The sequence below is a fragment of the Symsagittifera roscoffensis genome, chromosome 1 (genome assembly GCF_963678635.1).
Source record: "Symsagittifera roscoffensis chromosome 1, txSymRosc1.1, whole genome shotgun sequence".
NCBI classification, from domain to species: domain Eukaryota; kingdom Metazoa; phylum Xenacoelomorpha; order Acoela; family Convolutidae; genus Symsagittifera; species Symsagittifera roscoffensis.
Window position 1 is genome coordinate 19,133,377 of NC_087062.1, and position 10,086 is coordinate 19,143,462.

The following is a 10,086-nucleotide window of genomic DNA, read 5'->3' on the forward strand; positions in this document are numbered from 1 at the left end:
TCAAAACTAAAATCTATAAGTTGATGGAGCGGGTTTGCTTACCGCTACTCCATAATGAGCTCTCATCTCGCATAAACTGCTTGCTTATCAGCTTTGAATAATATTTTGAATATTTTAGCTATAGTTAGTGCTAGCTTAGACTTCAGCAAAAATTTTTCGGCAAACAAAATTGATCTGAATTGAATTCATGCAGGCTAATTGGTCATATAATTGTTACAAATTTCAATTGATTTTACAATAAATAATTTCTGTAATGTGCCTAGTTCGTAAACGCGATCTCATTACTATTTATTATAATCTGAGCACGTCTGGCTTAACGAAGACTAAAACAAATCTATAAGGTTTTTGATCCAAAAACGATTTATAACGATGACAGTTTTTCCTATAGCGATTCATATAACGGTATACAACGAAATTTCTGATTTACTTTTAGTTACAGACACAAGTTTCTTCTTTTAAAATTCTTCTTTTGAATATTTTCCTCAAATGGGTTTTGATCCAAAAAATATTTAATGATGACAATATATCCTATAGCGATTATTCATATAAAGATATATAACAAACTGTCCGATTTATTTTTAGTTACAATTTTCTTTTTTTAAACAATTTTTGAATATTTTCCGCCAATAAATAGAATATAACATAAACATTTGAATCCCATTTGGTAAGAAGTTCATTGACTCTCGTTTCGATAGCTTAAGATTGATATCACAGCATAATTTAGTTCTGTGACTTCAAATCTCTATAAAGTGATTAGAAAAGATTTTTTTTTTTCGAATGCCACATTAAATCAATTTTGAAACAAATCTGTTATATTTTTACGTTATTATAGCAAATAGGGTTAACACATAGAAAAACTATGAACAACTCTGGAAGTCTGATCTGGAAGTCATTTGGTTTCCATAAGGAATGTTCGTGTTTGACCTTGTCCAGGTGGTTGTGATGTTTCGAGTACACTCACTCATCGTCGAGGATGATAATTACTGTAAACCAGATTTTTTGTATAAGTTTTCAGTACGCAGCATTGCTTCCAATTTTTGTAAATCTGTCATAAACGATTCATTTGGCCTAACTTTTGGCCTGGCCAATTTGCAAATTTGTTCAGCCTCGGCTAAACTGAGTCCTTCTTCTTGCATCAAATAAGCCATGATTATTGTTGGTGATCTGGAGAAACCTCCCCTACAGTTGACTAAAACTGATCCGCCATCGTATTTATTAAGGTTCTCTCCAATTACAGGCAGTTTGGCGAGATTTGATTTGTTTTCTGAACATTTGCTACAACTGATTGTTTTCTTAGAAGTCCAAACTGGAACATAAATTAAACATCCGGTTAAATGAAGACAAAAACCCGTCGTACGAATTCATTTCTAAGTATCTAATAATCAAACTTAAAAAAAGATGATTCGGGAAGCGTAACAATTACAGAAAGAAAAGGCTTTTTTTATTCATTTTTTTTTTTACTTTTCAAGCTTTTATTTCAATTCTCTATGCTGTTTAAAAACTAAAATGATCGGTCTTTTTTTAAGCATTGTCGGTCAATTTTTTTTTCAATGCTCCATCTCGAAGTTTGTTTTCAATGACAAAAGCCCGAGACTCCGACGAACTGTGTGTGTCTTCGGCTTTGCGTTGAAAACGTTTTGACATTTTACCCCTCAAGTGGACGCCCTCTTCTTTCACCAATTCATCCCCCATTTGGTTCTATCTAATTAACGACATCCATTTTCGGCCGTCAGACCCCAAAATACTTCTAAAGGCACCCCCCAAAAAGTGGCAAAAAACGGCATATTTGACCTATTTTCTCAAAAATTAGCTTATAGCCAGGGGCGGATTTAGGGGGGGGGGGGGCGGGGGCGGACGCCCTTTTCCTCCCTCAGGAACGTAACCCTAACAAATACCAAATTTTTTTCAAAGGGTGCCTTCGGCGCCGGTGTCTTTGGCCTTAATATCAAAGAAAATTTTGAGGTGTGAAAATTCAAGGTGTGAAAATGCGTCTTTTTTGAGGCCTCAAATTGGACTCAGTTTTTGCCTCATTCGCCGTATATATACTCCGTTCAAAACTACCTAGCTACACATTGCCTTAACCTGACTCTGATTACTTCATCGAAAGTTCTTCCGATAGGCCGTGCTTTTGCCTTATAATTTCTCGAACGCTGTTCTGACTTTTATCCAGCTGAAGCCTTCCATTGAAGCTACTCTAGAAGACATCAGCAATTGGCCGGGGAAAGCTGTGCTTCTTACTGCTGTGCTTATCTAGCTAGCATGATGCGGTCAGAAATCCTGATTGCCCTGATGTCTATGAAGCACCTGCTGGGAGTGACTAAAGCTACCAGCATTGCTCTTCAGGGATCTTCGCTAGAATTGCCTCAGTCGAAGGATCTCATTCGGACTTGCGTCACCTCCTTCAACAATGGCGCGATGGTGAAGACAATGGCCGCTACGAAAAAGCCCATTCTGACGCAGCAAAGCTTGGCGATATTCAAATAGAGGACAGAAGAGGCAGACATCCTGTAGCATCATCGGCTTATGATCAGTTCAGACAGACCGTTTACCTGCCCTTTCTTGACTTTGTCCTGATGGATCTCAAGGAACGCTTTGTTGGAGCAGCTTCTTCTTGTTTTGTTCAAGTGTGCAAGCTGCTACCCCGTTGGATAAGTGAGAAGGATGCAAAGGAGGAAGATTTTGATGACATGGTCCAGTTATACAAAGGAGTACTTCCAGATGGTGACTTCCCCAGCGAGTTCGAAGTTTAGAAAAACATGTGGCGCTTCTCCCTGTACACCGATACCCCAGAAACCTTCACAGCTGCACTCAGAGTGTGTCACAAAGCCACAATGCCAGTAATTTTTGCTTTTCTTCAGATTGGTGCTACCCTCCCAGTGACTGTATGCACTGCTGAGCGCTCTTTTTCGAGCATGAAACTACTAAAAAGTTAGCTCCGCTCCAACATGAAGAAGGACCAACTCTCAAACTTGGCGCTGATTTACATCCACAAAAATGTAGGAATCAAAGTGGAAGAGGTCATCGACAGAAATGCCACAAAAAATCTAAGACTCAATTTTGTTTAATTTTGTTTGTTTTCTTATTGTAAATAAATCATTGTTTTTGTCAAAATTTTTCTCAATCCACCCCCTCCTCAAGAAAATCCTAGATATGCCCCTACCTATAATCCCCAAATTTTTTTAACGAAAACGGTCTTTATGGTGTTTTTGGAGAGCTCGGAAAATCAATTTTGTGGACCGAAAATTTTCCGAGTTCAGAAAACTTTCATTTGTATATTTGCTTTCACTCCTAAATAATGCATGTTCGCATGAAACTTTATAATTATCTTAACTTGAGTTTTATTACTCGTTAAAATACTTACCACCGTCATGTTGTCTATGTTTCTGGAAGCTATTTTGTATAAAATCGATGGTAGACTTAAAATATTCGAACATGGACACCGCCGCGTCATCCTTCACCCCAATGTGGAGAGTGTCGAAGGCGTTGCTTAAGTGAGTGTTATTGACACCGAGAGAACAAACTGCCGAGACGTTGAGGTTTCTCATAATCTCTACGCTTGTGGAACTGTTTCGGGAAATTTTTCGTTACATCCCCGCATTTTACTAAATCAATTTTGAATACTATTTGAACTTTTTGCTGAGTTATTCAAAATTTAAATACTGGTAGAAAAGAAGAATAACAGCTTCAATATGATCATTGGAACGAAAGAAAACGTATTGTGGTATTTCTCAAAAGTGCTCGAGGTGCGTTTCGACTTTGTGCCCGAATCAAAGCCCTGTCTTGAGTACAAAAACATTTTGATCGGGCTCCTATATTTTGCTTGGCGTTGTAAGTTATAAATGATATTTTCTGTTATACGGTCCAAAGTAGATTTTTTAAATATTTTGGAAACTGGATCATATTGCTCGAGTCTGATTGGTTAAAATTAGTTTCACTGAAAGAAAATCTGGTTGGATATTCAAAAAAAACGGAAGCCCTATTAAAAATTTGATGTTTTTGGGCCGTGCAACAGAAAAAGAACCTAAATCAAAACTGGCAGTGAGCGCCTCGACGCTGGTTCTCATTAGGATTAAGACCATTTATCCACGAGGGAAAGGACCAACATACGAGCTTGTACAGCTCATCACGGCGAACCGCGGTTGTGCCCTGTTTAAGAACTACTTGCATTTTTGGTTGTTTTCTGGGCTGGGTAATGTTGCCTCACCCTCAAGCATCGAGCTTCTGTTTTTCTAGCTGTTAGCTATCACTGTTCGAATTTTTAATGCGGGTGTTTAATGAAAAATGTCCTTGTTCGGTCTCCCAGTAGTAACCATGGAAGCACTTTTACAATTCCACCTCCCTTCACTTTTTTCTGTTCATGTGGAGTTTCCCTGCACCACTGAAGAAGCACATCCTTGCGACACTTTCCGCACAGTGGAGAAGAATTGCTCCAGTCCATTTGAATTTCAGGATTAGGCTACTCTGGTTGGCACGATGACATAAACGTTAGTTATGACGTAAACGATGAAGTAAACGGTGAAGTAACAAAAATTACCTGACTACAGCGTTAGGTTTAAACAAAATTCTCTAATGGAATGGAAGGGATTTAATTAAAGACTGTTCGTGAAACAATTTACAAATATGAAAACGTGAAAATCAATCAAATTTACAATTTATGTTCGTATACTTTCTGAAGTAGTTTTATTTTAATATTCTCTAAGCAATTCAGTAGATAGAGGATCATAAATAAATATATGCTATGCTGGTTCTACAATATGATGTCATTATAATTTTTGCGTCATTGATTTCAGTTTTTTCTTCATTAGAATACAATATGATGTCATTTTATTTTTGCAATATGAAGGTCTAAAATATCAAGTCTGTGTTGTATTGTCAAAAAGAGTTCACAAGTAAAAACGAGAATGCATAAGAACAGAACTGTACAGTAGCGGATTTAGGGGGGAGGGCGGAGGAAAAGCTTTGAAATTGATTTTCCGAGTTCTTTTAAACATCACAGATACTCGTATTTGGCAAAACTTTTTGCGCCGATAGCAATATTTTGTGAAATCCTGCCAAAAAAAATTTTTTTTTGGCAGTTTTTGGAAGGTTTTTGACCAAAAAACGGCGTTTTTTGCGCGCTCTCCACCATCGAAATTAGTGTATACTGGCGCCAAAGGCGTCTTTGAAAATTTTTCAGGGTCGGTTGGACAAAAGTTGGTGACGCAAAGTAGAGTACCAAAGGGTGGACCCTTTGGGTGGTGAGGGGTTCGAATGCCTAAGGGATGTTGTCAGCCCCTCTGAATCACATCCTACCAATTTATAGAAGAAAGATTTAAGTTTGTCTCAAAAGCACAAATATTTCAATTTAGTAATGATGCATTAATCCTGTCGCCATACATCGTTAGAACACAGCGTTAGCATAGTTAGGACAAAAAGATTTTGGCAGCCATGACAAAAAAAATTAGAGAATTGTCGGAAGCGATTCGTTGGTATACAGAAGTTTTTCAAAAGCGATCCATAGGAAAAACTAACTTTTGGAAGTAAGAACATAAATGTCGAAAAACAAGATAAGGAATTCGACCCCTATGCAAAGTCTTAATTTTTGGATTTTCTAATGCGCAAATTTTTTTCTAAAGAGTGCAAATTTTCTCAAGGGTTTTAGTTTTCAAGCTTGTGGTTTACAAGCAGAGAGGCTCACTCTCCTGATTAAGGGTAACTCATCTCAATTAGAACCATCGCGAACCAGTTTTTCATGCCTAGATTTATTGAGATTATGAGATTAAGTAAGAAATAATTAGACAAGGTTTTGGCGTTGATTTGAAGCACAGAACAAAGCTCTCCGATCGAAAGTTGACGGCAGGACTTAAACTTCAAACCAGCCAAACATATTCCGCCAATTCCCAAATTTAAAAATCAGAATGGAAATTTTTTATGACTACGTAGAACTGATTTGTTCAGTTTGGCCTTGATCACGCAGAAAACTCAAAATTTAGGCCTTTACCAAGAAAATTATGAATTTTTCGCAAACAAAAATGACTGATAGCACAAAAGATTAATTGAATCCCGTACAGTTATCTGATGCTTAGGAATCGTGTTGATTTCTGACATTGCAATGTCTTCAGAACGGTGAAAGACTTTCAAACTTGGTATGAAGGAAAGTAGCTTGAAGTGAAACTAAGAACACATGGCCCATTGCATTTAAACAGTAACGAGATCAAAAAACTAGCATCAATATGAATCTATCAGCAACCTATAACAAAAAAAAACGTTAAAGATTTGAATTGCAAACCAGTGGTAGCCGAGAGTACTAGTCAGGTATTTTAGCGATCAAGTTTGGTCAAAATAAGAACCAAAAAACGTAACACGACTTATTTATGCGTGGCGACTTATGCCGCACAATAAAATCAATCCAAATAGAATTGAGGCCAGCTAATCGGTCATATTAATTTTGTACGACTCAAATATTTACACTTGGTCTTCAATATGTCCAAAATGTCTAGTTTTTCAATATTTTCGTGTCCCAACTCTTATCCGATATAGATTAAGGCGCAGTCGGAACATTCAGTCTGATGAACGAGCAGTCTTGTTTCTTTCAGTCATTTTCGGCAGTCCAAAGATCAGTTTTTACCAAATAAATTTTATGTACAATTGAAGATATCGACTCCCTGAAAACAAATTTTAATAAATGATTTACTTTCGATCAGATTTTGCGAAGTGTTACTAGTTCGAAAAATGCCAGTTTGGCTATTCTCTGGAATATTTTATGCGCGCACTCTTCATAAAAAACATTGCTTCCAATATATATCATCGATGAGAAATTTAGACTTTGTCCATAAATGTTAATTTGTTGGAATTTATTTCATAAAATATTTATGATTGAAGAGACTTTTTCAAATCATTTTCTCACAAACTGAAAGAGATCATACCGCTTGTGCAATAGCACATTCATTTAAATCAACAAACTAGCGCTAAACACAACCCCTGCAGGATTTTTTTCAGGCTCATTGCATGATTTTTTTTTCTTTTTCCACTCAAGGAATTAGGATAGAACAGGAAAACACAACAAAAACTGCTAGACACTTTGAATGAATCTCTTGAAACACAATAACATGCAACATATAAACAAACATTTAAGAACACACTACAAACTTTTTATGCCTTACGCTCACTCCCTCGCCTTGAAACTATACAACCCCTTCAAAAAAACCAAAACAAAACCAGGATAGGCGGTTACTGTGCAAGTAACGCATAATGTTCCGACCACAGTCTTAAAAAAATACAAAAAGTTTTCTCGAATTGGTGACATTTTTTTCTGCATGTTGTGATAAAAATAGTTTGAACTCAAAAATAGAATTTAGGCATATTTGAAAGTAATAGTAAAATAGATCAACTGCAAAACACTTTTTGAAGAGAATTGACAAGAAGAATGAAAAAAAAAAGAAAAAAAAATTTCAAACACTTTTTAAAAACTTTTTGCTGAAATGTTTTGAATTTTCAAGTTTTTGATTGCCAAAATTGCGCTAAAAACTCTAAAAACTACCTTTGCTTGCGCAAAATTAAAATTTCACGGCTAAAATTAGGCCTAAATAAGCTATTGAAATTACTAACTACCTTTTTAATTAGCTCGAAAATAGACCAAAAATCAGAAATTTCAACGTTTTTATTGTCTTTCGAATCGCGATAGAAAGGGATTTTATATGATATAACACTCAACTCTGTCCGATTATTATTTGTGGTAGCTGATTTTGCGTGGAAAACAAAAAGGAAAAAAACATAAACACATCCAAATACAAAGTTCCTCCCCATTTTCATTGGTCGAAAAAAAAACATAACAATTTTTAAAGATTAGATTAACCACGCAAACGAATCACAGAAAAGACTCATATGCAAACTATTTGTTAAAGAAACTAAAATATCTTCAGCCCACATGTCGTTGTCCAACTCCTTCTCAGCCTGTAACCTCAAAACAACTTCTTGTTCGATCAATTCAGCAACTCCCGACTTCTTTGGACCCCCGACTTCTTTGGTTTTTTTGTTGAAAAGTAACCTTGAGAGTTGTTTTTCTAACCCCTTCATGATATTGAAATCAGACCATCTAACTCACTAGATGAAAACATCACTCGAGAATTATTCCCAGAAACAAGTGCAAGTACGAACAAACCCAAAAACTAAAGCTTTTGTAGGATCGGTAATCCTAACATTTTTTCGGCAAACTCTCATTTCGATTGAAAAATTTACTTTGAGTTTTGAATGCAGAATAGTGAAGGTTAATGATTAGTACATAGCTTGGAATTCAATAATATATACGATAAGTAGAGAAATACACAAAGTGTTTAGTCCAAATTGAGTTCAAATCTTTAAAAAATTTGTCCTTCCTTTGGTGAAAAAAATAAAACGGTACCGATAGTGATACCCGCCGACAAATGGAGACTGAGGAAACTAACTTTTTTAAACTCATAGTTCGGATGCTAAAGATAATTCGATGAGGGCATGCAAAATTCGGATCCCTATGACCCCCCTGGGGCAAGTTATAACGATTACTGGAAGTTGACATTGACTGAAAAGTCTTTTTTGTTGTTAAAAATAGGTAGCATTCTAAGGACGAGCTCCTATTTAATGGAATTGAATTCTTGGTAAGGATACTAGTGTGAAAAAAAATATTGATTTTCAATGATACGAAACAGCAACAAGGAACCGGTAGCGTTAAGTTTTGCAGTTTTTTATGTAAATAACCATGAAGTTTGCCGAACAAGTTTATCTTGCGACAACTAATTTTTCCAATTTTTTGATGCTGACTGAAAAGTGTATAATGGAGGCAAAAAACCACAGTGTTTCAGTGACGAGCTGTCAATCTACAAAACTGAAATCCTTCTTCTGTTTTAAAACCACTTACAAACTTTTCATGAGTTTCAAATAACTACTTTACTTATTTATTTAGAATAACTACTTGGCGTTGTTCATGCGCTTTTGTTCAGATAATTCTTTTAGCTAGCAGGGTCTAAGAGTTCAAAAAATAAAACAGAAACGTGAAAAGGGACATTAGTAGACAAAAACGATTTAAAAAATGGAAGTTTTCATATTAGAATCCACTGTAAAGTATGGTTTCCCGTTATAATAACTTACGTTTTTGGAGGTTTGATTACTCTTGTTACTAAGTTGTTGGGGAACGATTGTTGAAAAAACCTATAATTCATCAATAAAACATCAGAACAATCTTAACAGGCATCAAGTAATCAGTATCACTCAAAAAGATAACAAAACAAATAAAGAAAACGGCACCTTTGAGTAATTTTTTTTTCAGGATGCCAAAAAAATACAAAAAATTACATTTTCTCCAAATAAATTTTTTTTTAGCTAACAGCGTCTAGGAAGCGTCAAAAAGGTGAAAAAGTTTAATAAACAAATTTAAAAAACGGAAATTTTTACATCGGAGTCCACAGTAAAATATAGTTTCCCGTTATAGTAACATTCGTTTCTGAAAGTTTCATTCTTCTCGCTACTAAGCTGTTGAAGAAAAACTGTGGAAAAAAGCCTAAAAATGACATGTAGACATAATACTTGGAAAGCATCGCCAGCACATCGAATTATACCCAAAAGATTATGATTTGAGATCGAACTACAGTTCACAGGTTGCTGAGCCCAGTAAGTTATCGCTATCTTGCAAGCACTCATTTAGCAAGTTGCAGTATACGTGTGATTTAAAACCGCAATCGATTTTTTTTGTGCATGATCACTACCAGATAAGCCATAACGCCATTTCGTTATCGATAATTTTGAGTCTTATACACACACAAAACCGTGCCAGAGAAGCGCCAAGCAAAAATGTGGAAATTTGTTAAGAAAAACAATTATGAAACGTTTCAAAAAAAAATTTTTCGAGGCGACTAATTTTTTCAGAATTTTTTGATATTGATTAAAAATTGTGCATTGGTGATAAAAAAATTTTCAGCGTTTGACGAGCTGCTTTTCCATGGAATCAAAATCCTTGTAGTGAAACTAATGCTACTATCTGATTAATAATATTGTTTATCACAGATACAAAACAGTGACAAGCAGTTTGTAAGGAAAATAAAGAGATAGTTTGCCAATCAATTTTATTTTGCAGTC